The sequence below is a fragment of the Echiichthys vipera genome, assembly GCF_963691815.1.
Source record: "Echiichthys vipera genome assembly, chromosome: 2".
In the NCBI taxonomy this organism is placed as follows: Eukaryota; Metazoa; Chordata; class Actinopteri; order Perciformes; family Trachinidae; genus Echiichthys; species Echiichthys vipera.
Genome location: NC_139827.1, coordinates 30,807,939 through 30,824,682, shown reverse-complemented (window position 1 = coordinate 30,824,682; position 16,744 = coordinate 30,807,939). Strand labels below are relative to the sequence as shown.

Below are 16,744 nucleotides of genomic sequence, written 5' to 3'. Positions count from 1 at the left end.
TCTTATTAATATTAAAAACAAACCATCTGGTAGAGTTTTTTGAAAATGATTTGACCCTTCTTTTTTTATTGTATAAAGTTACTAAATGTGTTCAGTGAGACCTCTGAAACTATACTAAGTTGAAAAAACATGCCTCCCATCGGAACATTTCACCACACAGACAGTCTGTTTAAAGAAAGAGTGACATCTAGTGGAGTTCTTTAGCATTACACACCTAAACTGTATGGCAGAGACGGCTCAGTCATGTTGAGAGAAGATAGAAAAAGAAGATATTGGCCTAAGATCAAACGTAATGAAGTGTGATGCTGAAGGAGAAGAAACTATGGGGATTTTTCACAATGTGGAGATCCAAAACTGGGCTTATCAATATTCATGTATACATTAACAAAGTAAGCAACTATCTGGTGAACATGGTGGAGCATTAAGCAGCTAAAGTGCCACATATTGTTCTCAGACGGCTGAAATGTGAACACTGGACTTACATTTGTTAGGTGGCCAAAGGGAGATGGTCAAATAAATCAATTATTATTGCTATAACTGCTTATGTAAATCATTTATTTACCATTTTAAAGCCATTAGTTATAATTTATAGACATCAGAAATAATTTAACTGGTGCCCTCATAACATATTTTTACCTTTAGTTCATCAAGCCACATACAGGTATATAAATGTTTATTTAATTAATTAATTTATTTATTTATTTATCTTCAACCGTTTTTCCCTGTCGGGGTCGCGGGGGGGAGGGGGAAGGGGGGGGGGGGGGCTGACATCGGGCGTGAGGCGGGGTCCACCCTGGACAGGAATAAAAACTTGGAAACATTGGACCTCATACTAAAAACATGGATGCATGCAGCATTCATTAACCGTGGATCAAACAACCTTTACAGAAGCAGTACTGACACAAAGAGGTGTGCTGCGTGTGTTCTACAACACTGACTCAAGTGTTCAACTTTCCCCTTTCATAAAACATCAAATATCCATTAATCATCATTATTTATATCATCCATCATGCCATATTTTAAAGACCTAATCAAAAATATAATCAGGTAATCCTTGACAATGCGACTATAACATAACTATAAATTCAAATGTAATCTAGTTTGATTATAGTTTTTATTAGGGAAGACCAGGGATGGTTGTAACACTTTTGACATTTCTTTCTGTATCTTGGAGCTTTTTTAAGCCAATCTGTTCAAAATGTGATACAAAATAGTCACATTTAATCCCATGGCTAATCCTGACAACTAGCCTCTGAGGAGAAGTGAGGGCCAGCGGTTAGCTGTCACTCAAAAGCCATGTCCCTAATTATTCATACTTCAACTAGCCTGGTACAAAAAAATTCGGCCCCCTCAGTGTTGTCATGGAGATATGACCTAAACATACAGACTAGAATGTTTTTTGTACCAGACCTAAACTGGTTTAATGATGCTGTGAACACGGCCTGTTTAACATGGGGGTCAATGAGATACTGCTCTATGATGAAACCTGCTCCTAGTGGACACTCAGAGAACTGCAGTTTTTGGCACTTCCTTATCGGATCGACCAGGAAGTCGCTGTGGTGGGGGCTTGGTTACAATCCACCTCATAGTCTGGGTTAGTTGTAACAGAAAATATTACTATCTTACATCAAAATGTAAGAAATAAAGATGGACAATGTGTCTCCGCTGCCTCCCACTGTACAAAAGTGAATCCGAACTATGGATCATGTCAATCATGACGTTTCACCCCGTTTTAAAAGCATCAAATAACTAATTAAATCCAAACATACAAGAAAAACAAACACTTGAACAAATATCAGTGTGATAAAAATGACTTATGATTCTGGAGCATCCATCAGTTCAACATACACACTCATTAAGAGGTTGCACACGCAGCCTCTGGATACTTCTATCGCTCCAAACCATGCCCCTAATCTCTGCCCAAGTCTCTCTTGTTGTGTTTCTGATGGTGACTGACAGCCTAGTGTGACCATAAACTGAAACGATAGTTGTAGTGGGAGGGACCACAACAGGGAGTGGACCCCTGTTCTTAACTGTTAAATCTCTTAAACGAAAGATCACAAACAGTCAAACTTGTTAAACAACTTGGACCGCATCAGCGTGATGTTTGAGTTGTCATGACAACCAGTGAGAGAGGAAAAGAATCCCATTGACCGTTTCCAAAACAAAATAACAGATCAAGCCTGGATAAATACTGGAGAAAATGACCTAAAGCACCTTTCTGAATTATGTATATACTATATATATATATATATATATATATATGTATATGAAAAAGGGGTATGTCTAACTGAAAATTCAGTAAAATTATTTGCAAAAATGAAATATGGGAACATTGAAAGAAAACGTATGTTTAGTTATGTACACTTCAGCAACAACGTGTCAGTCATCTTAAAACAATGTTTTTGGGGTTATTGATGGGAACCAAACAGGAACAATGTGAACTGAGTCTGTGTACACAATCTTCTCACTGTTTCTTGCCAGGACAGGTGATCTTTTTCTGAGAGAAAGTCCGCTTTATTTATGACACAGCCCCGTAGAAATAAAGTCCACCAGCCGCCACTGGTTACAACCATCCCCGCTCTCCCCTATTTGTGACCCCTTATACCCAACACTGTTCATATGGCCTACCATGTTTTAATGCCATAGTTAGCACACTTGCTTATGAACATGACAACTGAATGCTTTGGTGCCTAATATCTAGCCTGACAAAAAACCTTTAATTTCAACATTTCATGCGGCAGGCGCTCAATCCATGGTCCACACAGGGACTCGAACCTGCGGTTCCCAGCCGAGTCACCGTGTGGACTATGAAAGGAGTGTGGACTGGAGACGTGCTGTTGACCATGATCCTGCTCTGCGGGAGCAATGCCGCCATTTAGGCAAACACCAGGAACACCAGGAAATAAACACACTTAACAAAGATAAGAGGGGTATCAAAGATTCCAGTGGGAGATTCCAGCTCCACAGGCTCTGACAGCAAAACTGAGGTGCTGTTGAGCAAGGCAACCAACCCCCAACTGCTCCATTGGCAGGCCCTCACTCTGACATCTCTCCATTAATGCATGTATATAGGTCCCGTTTGTGCATGTGTGTGTATTTTGGGCCTGTGTGTGTGTGTGCGTGTGTGTGTATTTCATATTTCAATACCATAACAAAAAAAAAGGTGAGAATCGTCATTAGCTCCTCAGCCAATCAGGCGGCGGCGTCATGTTACCGCAGCTCGCGCTCCAGCCCGTGCTCTTTGTGTCCGTGTGTCCGACGATAAACCATGTAACCGAGCGAGTCCGGGGACGGTGAGGCTCCTCGGTGTCACCCGAAAACCGAACACGACGGCAGCAGAGCGAAGCAGCGGCCATGACCTCTGCCCACGGAGTGTAACCGGACTGCGGGACCGGTTCAGTGTCGAAGGAAACCGCTCTGAGGTGAGTACCGGGACTTGTTTACACACTGACTCCTACTTTGATGAAAAGTTGTCAGAGTGGCGTAATAGTCTCGTTGTTTCTGTTCATTCTGTAACTGCGGGACTTTGGGGTGGAATGGCGCTGATTTTATTATCAGAGACTATGTGTCACAGAGCTGGAAGTAGCCGGTTCCACTCCATGTAATAGACCAGACCGAAATGTTTTGAGAGGGGACTGTAGCCCGCGGCTGAGCACAGAGAGATGAAGAAAGAGCTCTGCTGTGAGAAAAAACTTCCATCAAACCTAACTCAACACACTGACAGTGTTGCTGTCAGTACCTGTGGAGCTGGAATCTCCCACTGGAAGATTCGGGAGTTTTTCTGCATCTTAACCGATACGGAGACCCCTCTTGTAAAGTGTGTTTATTTCCTGGTGTTTGCTTAAATGGCTCCATTACTCCCGCAGAGCAGAACCACGCTGAACTGGCTGGGTCTTATCACTGCGGCCAGGGGCGCACCTAGGGTTATGGGAGATTCGAGGCTTAGCCCAGAGGGAGGAAAGATGTATGTGTAAAGTTCTGGGGGTTATTTGGTTTTGTTTCTTATTGCTGATACAGAGCAGTAGGTGTTAAAACTGATCTTAAGCATTATATACAAATAAAAAGGATCTTGCAGCACATGTAATCTTGATTGACCTCTGGTAAACGTCAGAGGTGAAAAAAAACCAAACAAACAAGAAGTTCATTTTATTCTCTTACATATACTCTTCCAAACCCCGTTTCATCTCTTGTGTTCAGAAGTAATTTTTGCTTCACGGTCCACTCCTTTCCTTCCCAGCATTAGTTTAATATCTTCAGTGCAAGACTCTGCTCTAAATTCAGTTTCGTCTCCTGTGTTATGTTTTCTCAGCTTCTCTTCCACAGAGTCTTGTACTGGAGATATCAAACTAATGCTGGAGAAGAAAGAAGTGGAGAGTGAAGCAAAAATGACTTCTGAACACAAGAGATGAAACTGAGTTTAGAAGAACAGAGCACTAAAGACAACAGAGGTGCCAGCCAGCATCAAATGGAAAAGACTCATATGAACTTTGTGTTAGTTTGTTTTTTCAGCTCTGAAGTTTATCAGATGTCAATCAGGATTGCATTCACTGCAAGATCATTTTTATTGGAATATAATAATGCTTATGATCCAAAAATGTGTGGGAGGCGGGCCCTGACTGTGGCAGCATTTTTTAGATTCAGTAGGGTCAGATAAACTAACTGGGCCACTTATTTAGCCCAAATACCTCAAACATTCCCTGACAATAAACAGTGGGGACTTTAGAGTCTGTTGGGGCCCTTTAGCAAAAGCTCCCAGGGCCCCCCTCCAACAATCGCTCACTCTTATGTTCTAACTAATCTGACACCAGGAAAAAATGTACAGAAAACACATTATACTTCTAAGATGTCCCCTTCACGTCCCCTGTTGAATGACTGTTGTTTGGTCTAGGTCAGTCTGCAGGCAGGTTGATAATATGTTGTTACCACACCAGGCCTATTGAGCTGTTTGGTAAACTTTATGTAGACAGTGCATTCAATAGTTTAATAAAAACTCAAAATATTAAGTTCTCTTAAATGGCACGTGAGAAAAGTTTGACATCAAAGTCAGGTGATGTCATGGAAAAGGGTGACATTTTTTCACTTTGTTGACTGTACAGATGGGATTTACAGCTCTTTGAAGGGAGCCGGCCTTTCAAAGAGCCGTTCAATAGAGTGGCTTATTTTTCTATATATTAATGTTTAAGAAGGTAGCCTGAGGGTAACTCATTTAATCTGGGAAATAATCAGTGGGAGGAATGCTAGGGTCTGATTTGGATCAGAATCATTCAGACTTAGACATCCCACCAATATATACTTTATTTATGTGAGATATCTGAGTTTGAATTATTCTGAAATATTGATAATAATTTCATTTGGTACGTGTGGATTAGATTTTAATCTGCATTCATTGTTGTGTGTGTGTGTGTGTGAAGCTATCTTGACTTATGTCAATAATGCATAAAATAAAAAGCCCTTAAAATAGTTAATTATTATTATGTGCACTGTGGCACAATAAAATACTAAGCAGGCTACAATGGACTTCCATGCTAAAAAGCTTTTAGTGCAAAATATTTCACACAAGAACTTTAAAGCATTTTTAAGTGGCCTTGTAAATAATTTTTTGACCTGGACTTGAATGAGATGTTTTCTGGCAACTATTACACTTTTCTTTACCGTTTGTGTCAGTGGCGATTGCTCTGAGACTGCAAGGAACCTAAAGTGGTGAAATATGTACTGCTGTGTGTACATTTCATTGACTAAATACGCACTAGAAAGCCTTCATCTCTTGTTCAGAATCAGCTCCTTATCACAGGTAACAGGAGCAACTTCCTTCTCATTCGTCCCCACAACGCCACAGCACTTTACAGAGTCGGACGCTCAGCTTCTACTGACTTCAATGGGGAAGTGTTGAGCGGGTTGTTCCACTGCACCCAAACTAGACGCTCATTGGATGAATGCTGGGCTTTGTCCCGCCCATCGGACGCTCAGCTTCTCTGGGGGTCTATAGAAGAGAGTAACACATATGGCCACGCCCCCATCTGGGTAAAAACAACCGCTTTGAATGGCGGTAAATACAAATTCTGCTGTAATCTGTCCTGATTTCACCTATTTTTTACGTTAATCGGCCTGGAAACCTCCTGCAACAGCTAACGTCAGTCAGGCAGACAGCTATGTTATGTTGTTGTTGAACGATGATCAGTGTTGTATAGAAAAAATTAAAGAGTTAGGGAATGTTTGTCCAGTTTACCGAAGGAGAAGTGGGTAAAGGAGTCCACTCAGTGTCCAGAGGTGACATACCCACACATTTATTCCTACCTCACTGAATCACCAGGTAATGCAGAACTATATCAACGATCCCCTTCTCTGTCCTTAATATCCTGTCGTTTTAGTTTAGCTCTGTGAAACCAAACAAACAGCCAAGGCTTTGTCCACCTCAGGTTAAATAAGGGTGGAAATGGACTGTCTTTCTCTCACTAACGTAGGGTTGCTCTCTTCTCAGCTTCTGCATGATGATTGGATGAGCTGTCTGAGGCGGAATCCTTTTTTGATTTACAGCTAAATGAGCGAATCAGCGATCTTGAAGAATAAACATCCAGCGGAGCATTTTTCAAGTTTTTTATTCCGTTGTTCTGAACTGATCCGGAGACTTTACCGATCCCCAACGACTTTGTCTTTGTTAAAAACGACTAGCGCTTGGTTTGGCGACTCTGTTCTGTCACTCTGTGGTTTCTTTCCCCAATGAGCAGCGGCAGCTGCGGAGCTTCTCCCCTGGTCACGATCAAGACTCACAGGCGGTCACACTTCACGGTAGCCACAGCAGCTCCAGCTGGGCCAATGCCGTTTAAGCAGCCTTGCTCTGCTGCCATTGAGAGGACACTGGTCAAGTCCCTGGAAAAGATGCCTAGTTGGTACGACAAGGTCACAGCACCTTTTTTTTAAAAAAAAGGAACGAAGGGTAGAATTTACATATACCGTAATTTCCGGACTATAAAGCGCACCTGACTATAAGCCGAACCAGCTAAATTTAGGGTAAAATACAGATTGCTCCATATAAAAGCCGCACCCGACTGTAAGCCGCAGGCGTTTTGATGTGTAATTACCGTAGTATATAGGGGTTCCTGCTACCACGGAGGGGATTGTCGGGACAGAGATGACTGTTTGGAAACGCAAAGCGTCCCATTTATTAACAATAAATCTTTCAATCATTCAATCAAACTTTCACATCTTTGACATGGCGAACAGCATTCGTGCAGAGTACAAATAATACAACGGTGCAAAGTAATACAAAGTGCTCGCCTGTAACACGGCAGTAAAAGTGCAGTCCCGCGGCCGTTTACGTTATCAAAATAACCAGCCTACTACCGGTGAAAAGTCAGTTCTTCATGCTGCCTTCTCCAACGTCTCACCATTGATTCATTGATGTCAAGGGTACGTGCAGCAGCTCTATTTCCTTCGATTGCCTTTAACTTAAAAGCAGCATCATATGCACTTCTCCGTTTGTTTTCCATGTTGAGGGTGTTTGCATGAACACTCTCCTACTCTTTGTTTTGCTCTCGTTACCTGGCGCCAGATGTCTGCCTCGGTCTCGCGCATCCTCGGTAGTGCGCGCCCCTGGTTACCGTAAGCCGTAGAAAAGCCGCACCGTTGAATAAGCCGCAGGGACCAGAACGAGGGAAAAAAGTAGCGGCTTATAGTCCGGAAATTACGGTAAATAAACAAACACATTCATGATGTAGGCCGGAAAAATGAGCTTCCCTTCCTTGAAAGACCAGCAGCCACCACTGGTTTGTGTCATCTGAAAAGTGCAGCCAGATGCTGCTGCGTATTCTCTTTTTGTCTTTTTGAGTCACTAGCCACTCACTTCTAATAAAGCATGTGCTCCCCCTTCTTCAGGACGCTGCGGTACTGAGGCACTCAAGTAAAGGCAGTGTGGACAACTCGGGTGACTTCATGTGATATTTGCATATCAAATAAGCACTGAAGGTGTACTTATTTGTGTGTGCATCTGTGAGAAACACCGCGATTAAAAAAAAAAAGTCAACTGCAATTGGTTCCCATCAATTGTGTTAAAGAGCCGCTCAATAGGTCATGGTTTATGAACGCCACAACTCTAGTTGACTGGTTGTGGTAACATTATATTTCAATGTCGCTATACACGCTAGTATTGTTTTCACCTTGTGAGTTTGTGTGTGTGTGTGTGTGTTTGTCATCATGGAAAAATGAGGTCCTGGAGACACCTACTATTTTCGCAGGTTTATATGTCTGTCTGTGAACATATTTTGTCCCAATTTACACCCCTGGCCTGATTTGGTGGGATCTCATCCCATTGCAAAATGATCTCTAGTTTGGTCTGTATTCTTTGTGAGACTGTAGAGCTTTTCACATAGAGCTTGTGTTGTCAACAGTGCTGCAATGAAGTTGTGATTTTACCCATGGATTTCACACCGAACACTGGCATTCCAGAATAGAGGCGTCTGTGTCTAGAGTGTGTGAGCCAATCAACTGCTCGAAGACCCACAAACTGCCAGCTTTAAACATTACAGTAGGCACAATGATTAGTACAGAGACGGACTGCAGTGCTGCCTGCACCTATGTTTGTTTGAAAGAGGGACAGAGAGAAAACAGAGAGGGGAAGAGAAGGTAGACTATTGCATGCAGTGTTTCACGCTACCTTTTGACCTGCATGTGGGTCACTCATGCCGAGCGTAATAAAGTCGCAACTTCCCCCTAACGAACAGGCAGTGTGAATGGGTCTAATGGCTGATGCCTGATCCCCTTGTCCCCATTAGAAGTGGATTATACGTTAGAATTGGCTTATATGTGCCAAAGTTTTGACAAAAAACCACAATGTTAAATAACACAGCACCTCAAGCTCCTGCAGAGGAGTCAGAGCTGGTGAATATATGAATTGAGCATTTGTAAACATTCTTTTTGTGGCTGCTGATGGAGCACTGAAGTATTTTGGCCTGATTGCCGGATTCCAAATCATATTTATTATATAATGAATATAATACTAGAAATTAAATCAGTGCTGAAAATAAATAAATACATGAATAAAATAAAACCCTCTGCTTTCCCAAGAAGTCAGACTACCCTCCCTTTTAACAAAAAGTACATAGACCCTGCCTGTGTTCATTTTCATGCGGTCCCTTACTTACTAAGTTATGAGAACATCTGAAAGTATGTTGTAGCAACATGTTGCAGCATCTCCCCATTGCCTTCACTGCTGTGAGAGGTGAAATATGTCAGACCCTGAATGAACACAACATGTATCACTCTCTTCTGCAGGTCAGTGCTTGTATAACCCTGTGTTTTTTTTCTAAATGAGTAGTGAACTGATGTTTATTAATATAATAAAGGGGCCAATTTCCTCATTTAAGCTTCTTTGGAATCTGTTAGAGGGATTAGCTTCACTGCAAAACCAGACCTTTGGCACAAAGAGCCCTAGTTACATGCTGCTATGTGGAAATGAATCAGCACTAAGGTATTTTAATGAAAAATAAATAATAGTATTATGGAGCTAATAGTGTTTCTGTCCACAGCGAGTTTAAAAAGACAGTTACTGTGCTTCCGGTGGTTTTGTTCTTATCCTAGAGAGGAGTTCCAGATTTTTCTGCCTCACACAGATAGTCAGATAGTTAAGAGGTAAACTCTCGCCCAAGCGCTTCTCTCCGCACGTTCAAGGCAGAACCGAGAACTTCACAGCTTTAGGAAAAGTGATGTCACCTCGGCTGGATGAGGAAGCGGCCACTCAAGTTACCGGTGTAAGGGTAAACTGTCCCTGTGGGGGATGTTAACACTGAATGCTTTCACAGGAGCCACACTGATGTCTGCTGTAATCCTGCAGCAGGGCATGAAATCAAACACTCCGCTCAGGCTGGACCTCTGCTTTTCCTATTCCTGCTAACTCAGCCGAATATCAGTTTTCTGCATTCATTTGGACTATGTTGGTGACCATGGTTTTGCTAAAAACCTGAACTTAATGGTGTTATTAATGGGACGATTTGGCTTACCTCCGATACTGCCTTAAATGATGGTATCAGCAAGTACCCAAGATATGCATACCATATAATTTATAAAAGAAAGTTCTATGGCACTAACTCTATGTATATAAAACCTGAACCATATACAAGAAATAGAAACATGTTATCTGAGTTTATCTAGTTTAATAGGCTTATCTGTTTCTCCTCACTTCCATGCTGCTTGACTGAGCACACAGATTGCAGACCGGGGCCGCGTGAGTAATCCGAACTGAACCTAAAACCCAGATCATATGGGCACGATGTCAATATTGCGTTCAGGGGTTGATGACTGTCAGCCATCGTCAATGGGCCCAACTCTATTCGCTACTAGCAGTTCCTGTTTGCTCTGTAACCACGGACACAGACAACAATCAGTGGATTACTTCTGACACAGTAGAAAGTACATGTGGAAAGATCTGAAGAACTACAAAGGGTCTTTTTTGCTGTGATTTCTAAGTGGATTTGTTGGTGTTCATCCGTGACTCCAGGTATGTATCATGTATTTAACCTTGACTGAGCTGTGACTCTGAGAAGAAGGTATGCACAGAGAGTGACAAACTCAAGATTTTTTTCTCCCTGTCCTAAAGGCAGCTGTTCATGTTGCCTTTACCATAAACAGCCACTGCAGAGGAAGGCTGTGTCATTTCTAGCTACCTGTATATCAACTCAGACATAGGTTAAAACTCTTCTTTATTGTGCAGCATCCAGGATATTTTTTCAAAATCTCCCCACAGTCATGTTTTAGAAAAGTAGATGCTTATAGAGTTATTTTCCTTACTTTATTGGGAAATCAAACAGAATATCTTTGAGAGCAAAATTATCGACACTGCAGTCAAATGAGAATGTATTGTAAGTAAAATAAATGTGTTAATAAAACTGCTTTAATGCAAATTCAAAAGTTTTGTCTACAAATCCAAAAGTTTTGCTTGCTGTTTGGCCAGTCTGCATCAGAGTGACAACTTGGCTAGATCCACTGTTAGTAAACTGGAGGGGGAGTTGGACATGGACTTCAAAACTCCCAGTTACTAACAGTGGATGTTGCCAGGCTGTCACTCCGATCCAGGCTGCTCAATAGAGACGTGTCTTACTTCTTTCAGTGTAGATTTATCTCAACGGCAACCAAAACGTTTGGGTGTGCTAACAAAAGTTATATATAATGACATTTATTTTACTTACTACCTATTTTGATTGTTATGTGGCTGGTTTTCTTTTCAGACCTATTCTGTTTGATTGCATAACAAAGAAACGACTAAAAATAAATAACAATAATAAATAAATAACTCCATACATATTCACTGGGACATTTACAGTGCCACACGGTGAGCCTGAGGCCCTTGGGGCCCCTGAGGGTCTGGGGCTGTAAGGCATGTTGCCTGGTTGGTAATCCAGGCTTGAGCCACTTCACATGTACACTGCAACCCTGACATTATCTCGACATTATCTGGAGGGGCTGTATGTCAGAACACAAATCATCAGACAGAAAACGAGAGTTTACCCCGCCAGCTCTCTAGTTCAAAACTGTTTCATCTCTTGAGTGCGCCCATGTGTGAATACAGCCACGTATTCTGTTGTGTATTCACGGAGAGTGAATGGACTTGTTGATGATATTTCTGCGATGCTGCTGCCGACACAAGAAGAAAAGAAACTTCCGAGGGTGAAGAAGAAGGGCGATTTTTACAAAAATGTCAGCAAGAATGAGAGATCACGATTCTGGAACTTCTGTTGGTCCAACGCTGAACTCCTCAGACAAATTCAAGGAATGGCGAGACTCGGTTGTTTATGGCAAATTATGAACCAAATGTATTTCAGTAAATGACAAAGCATCTGACACGGAAAATGTCCACTTGTGTGATTCATGTGTGAAAGAGAAACTCCAGACCCTGTTGGGACTGATTCTCCTGGCACTGTCCATGGTTCATATGTGAAAACAGCTTTTTGCAGCCAGGCTCGGGCCATTAAACCCCCTTTTTGGTGTATGTTTACCCTTTGCTAATTTTCAAATCTCCTCCATGACTCAACAATAACAAGCACTGGTACAATCATGGTAATTGGACTATTATCTTCCCAGTAGGAAGCTCCCACCCTATCTGCACATCTTCTTTCCTTCCTCTCTGCCTTTATAGTCTCAGGATATAAAAGTTATTTACATTTCCCACCTCCTTTCTGAGTTGGATCCAGTGTTCCTGGTACTAATTTAAAGGGGAGTAGCCCAGAGAAAACAGGCCAGGCTTTTCTTGGTTGACCTTCAGTTTGGAAAGTTGTGGCGGGGGAAGGGCTGGTGCCTGTTTTGCACCATGATTATTTCAGTGGAATTCCTATTACTTATGAAGTTTGATTTGTTAGACGGTGATTTTGAGCACTTGCGTGGTGCTGTTGCAGGACTCCTAAAGCTGTGATTAGAGGTTAGGCTGTTGGTCAGGTTGGTGTTTGACTGACAGAAGGTCCATAAACATTTCATGGAAAAAAATGAAAGTAATCCTAACCTTTTATCCCTGAGTGAAAAAAGCTGTGTGAGATCAGATTCCTTCTCTAACCAACACAACATGGACCAGTCGGTTCAGCTGAACTTTCAAAGAACCACTGACCTAAATTCCTCTCTGTGCACACGCACACAGGTTTGTGGAGCTGTAGTTAAAGGTCCTGTACTCAACATTTGGAGGCTAAAATATTGCAGAAAACCACTTTTTGCTTTGTGAAGTTATAGCAGATTAGTGACGTTCTGAGCAGTGTTGTGTTGTGTCTGAAGTTCTCTTGAGTTCTTTTTTTTTGATAGGACGTCCGGCGTGCATATGAGTCCGTGAGTTTATCAATGCGACGGGACAGGGGAGCTGCGTCTCCTAATGCATGTATGCCTATCAAGGCCCCTCCCTTGGTGTGCTTGTCTGCTAGCTGGCTGGTCGCTGGCTATACACAAGGGCTGCCCCGACTACGGATTTTCCTAGCCGATTAGTATTCGTCATTTAGGTCCATTAGCTAACAAATCTTTCCATGTATGAAGGCATTTAGGAGTGTTCATTTATAAGTGTCCCATCTACTGCTGGGGAGCGCCGCCTTCCTATGTTAGCTAGGTCACCCATGCTAAGCTAACCATGGAGCTAACTAACCCCATTACTACTGTTGGCTCTGTTAGCACTGTTGCCATTAACTCTCTTAGTGTCCCATGTTTCATCCACCCTCTCCTTCCTTTTGTGATCCGCTCATCAGCTGAAACCTCTGTATGAGCACCGATCTCTCACAGAAGCCCCACTTGGGTAGTGTGCAGTGCAGAACGACAGCAGTTGGCTAGCCAGTGGGCCAGTTAGGCTCTTGTGAGAACCATGTGGAGGCAATCTCAGCCCAGACTGTTTCTGTTCAGAACTTCAAGCTTCAAGTGCAGCACCTTTTTAAGGAATTGCCTTGCCAGTTAAGTAAATAGTCAAAGTCCATCCCTCCCTCTGTTACACACACACACACACACACACACACACACACACACACCATCACCATCATCTGGTTTGCCTCAGGGCAAAAACACGACCCACATGTGGGAGTTCTTTTCTGCAGTAGGTTTATGCAGCCCTCTTCATGCTCTGACTGCAGCATGGAGCCCTGTTAGCCCAACCATCTTCACTAGATGGGACAACTGAAGCAGCACTAGGGCGGTAGTGATACACTAATCTCACGATTCACTACGATACACGATATTCGGCTCACGATACAATATAAATGGTAAATGGACTTGTACTTATATAGCGCCTTTCTAGTCATCTGACTACTCAAGGCGCTTCACAGTGTCTGTCACAATCACCCATTCACACAGACATTCACACTGATGGCAGTGGACATCTACATACCATCTAATCTGATCTAACCATTCACACCACATTTACACACCCATGCGCAGCACAGGGAGCAATTCAGGGTTCAGTGTCTTGCCCAAGGACACTTCGACATGTGGACCGGGGGGAGATGGGGATCGAACCACCAATCTCTCGAACAGAGGACGACCCACTCTGCCACCAAGCCACAGCCGCCCACATACATCACGATATTCAACCAACAATACGATTCGATACACTTAGATCATTTTCATAAAGATTTTAAAGGGACAGTGTGATTTTGGTGACATCTTGTGAGTGTTCCATTGACTGGGATTGAATTAATAAAAACTGAAAGAATCAATTACACTATGTATGGCTCTGACTGGAAAGCAGAGACGGTCAAAAGTGACTCTTTGCAAGTCCAAGTCAAGTCTCAAGTCTCTGAGGGGAAGCAGCAAGTCCTAATCAAGTCTCTTATGGTTTTAATAAATAATACAATAGAGTTGAAGTGCAACCGTATTTTATAATTACACAAAGTCCCAACTAATGACAGTTTATAATCTAGTGTAAATAAAGAAAGTCTGCTGCTCCCTTTACCTGAACTAATTAGAGACACACCTGAAACTCCAGGTCCTGCTCTCATCGGAGGATTTGAAGACATTTGATAATAACTTGGACGCAGACACATCTGGCTGTAGATATTTTGTACGATTTATTCATGATTATGCTCAATTTTGATGTATAATTCATATATATTAATTGTATTATAGTCATTTTATATAGGCTGCTCATTCTGTTTGTCAGAAACGTTGTCAGTTGTGCTGCTGTGTGTCTCAGGACACTGAAAAAAGAGATGTTTAATGTCAGCGAGCTCTTCCTTTTAAATAAATAAAAATTCTCCAGCCTCTCAAACGCAGTGTTATGGTTAAAGCTAATAACGCAGTAACATTAACATTGTGGTCAACAATAAACCTGTAACATAAAAAGCTTACTGTATTTTTGCTACAAGCATCACTAATGTGGTTGACTGTCTGCCTAGATTGAATGTCCATATTAACATCAAAGTGATCCAGGCCATTCATCGTAATCAGCAAAAGCAAAGTACAGTTGCATGGTTTTTTCTGCTTCTCATGAGAATATGAGCTAGCCACCAGTCTAATTTTGACTTTCAAGGCAACCAATTAAAAACCAAGTATAGTAAAAAGTAAATGAAAGAACACATCCCCTGCCCTGGAAATAAAAACAACATTAAACTGGACCATGATACAATAGATTTGAAAAAGTATAGCAACACGACATAAAGGAAATTGAAATATAAACCAGTAAACCCTCACTGATGATTTTAAGAAGACATTTAAAAGCCAGCCATATTTCCTCCTTTATTAACTCCTGGAGCTATTCATCTGCATGTACTGCAGTGAAACAGAGCTTGTTGAAAATTGATAGTTTCCCTTAAGTTACCAACTAACGCAAGCACTAGCTAGCTAGCTAGCTTACAGGTCACTGTGTAGCTTGCTGTGTTGTCTGTTTTACTCTAAATGCGACCATAATTTACAAAATAAATCGTCCTGTATGAGTCTTGAAACTAGTGATTGAGACCATAAACTCATAATATTAATAATAATAATAATAATAATAATAATAATAATAAAAATAATAATAAAGCAAGTGAGAAGTAGGCTCGTTTCTTATTGACTTCTATACAGTCAGACTTTTTGGAGCCAGTGGAGATGCCCCCTGCTGGACATTAGAAAGAATGCAGGTTTAAGGCAATTATGCTTTGAATTTGCTTTTCAGGGCTGGAAGCTAGTCCATCTCTTGAACAGTCTATGGCCCAGTATTTGCCCTTCAGAACAGCAAACGTTGCACCAAACAAGTGTGCTTGTGATGCCAGCAGTGTAAACTATGATTTGCTGCCAACTGTTTGATTGCTGATTGTTTGAAAGTCTTGTCATAATGTGCCATTTGCAGTCAAATAATATTAAACTTACTTCATCATCTATTATAATGTTGGTTAATATATTACATGCTGGTGCATAGTACTAGAAACTAGTCTTGTGTGTGCAGTCTGCCTATGAAATGCATTAAGATAATTGTTCAACATTTTAGGAAGTGGGTTTATTGGCTTTCCTGCCCAGTGTGTGATGAGATTGATGTAAATCTTCTCAGACCTAACTCTTGGCAATCAAGCCAACAAGTACATTTCCTAAGCTACTGAACTACTGTTTTTATTAGTACCATCTCTAAATACTTATACACTTATTATAAAGGGTCTGTAACTCCTAATTATTATGAATTAGTGGTTAATAAAATGTGTACGAAGGCTTAAGCCATTAACTAGAAAAAGAATCAATCACACGGATCATTAAACAAAGTTCATTTAAATTTTTGAATGATATCCAAAGAAGGGCCACAAACAACACACGTCTGTAATCACGACCACCAAACACTGAAGCTATTCATTAGCACAGATAAAGGACAGTTGTGTCAGACATGACTACCACTGGGAGAAAATGAGTGTCCCACCATAAGAGTGAGCTTTCAAACAACAACACCACAAAACTTAATCAAGTCCTGCTGTCTCTCTGTCTTACTGGTATCATGCGAAACACAATGAAGTCTACGTATGTGGGACGGTGTCTCTTTTTTAACTGGATCATTTATTAATGTGTGTTTGCATGTCTTGATATTTAACTGTCTGCAAATCCGTTGTGTGTGTGCTAGTTTATGCCATCCTAATGTATTAATTTAGGTGTGCATGTACAGTGTTTCCCACAGGATGGAGTTGAAGCAGAACAGGTGAAGCACATGTGTGGGGAAAGAAATGTGTGCCCTGCTGGGAAGGGCTCTTTGGACCGAAGTACATGCAGTACTTTTGTGCACAGTTACTCATCTGGAAATTAAATCATTGCAGATTGAGACACGGCTCTAGTCTTTTAG

General features: G+C 41.6%; 1 protein-coding gene across 2 annotated transcripts in view; it reads left to right on the top strand.

Annotated features, from left to right (window-relative positions):
- Positions 1 to 3,262: 3,262 nt before the first annotated feature.
- The window catches only part of LOC310961884 (ras and Rab interactor 2-like), a 48,721-nt gene continuing 35,239 nt past the window's right edge, over positions 3,263 to 16,744 (top strand). For both annotated transcript variants that reach the window (XM_083934175.1, XM_083934176.1), the window contains exon 1: positions 3,263 to 3,425. The gene's annotated coding sequence lies outside the window, so the exon portion shown is untranslated. The remainder of the gene's footprint in view (positions 3,426 to 16,744) is intronic.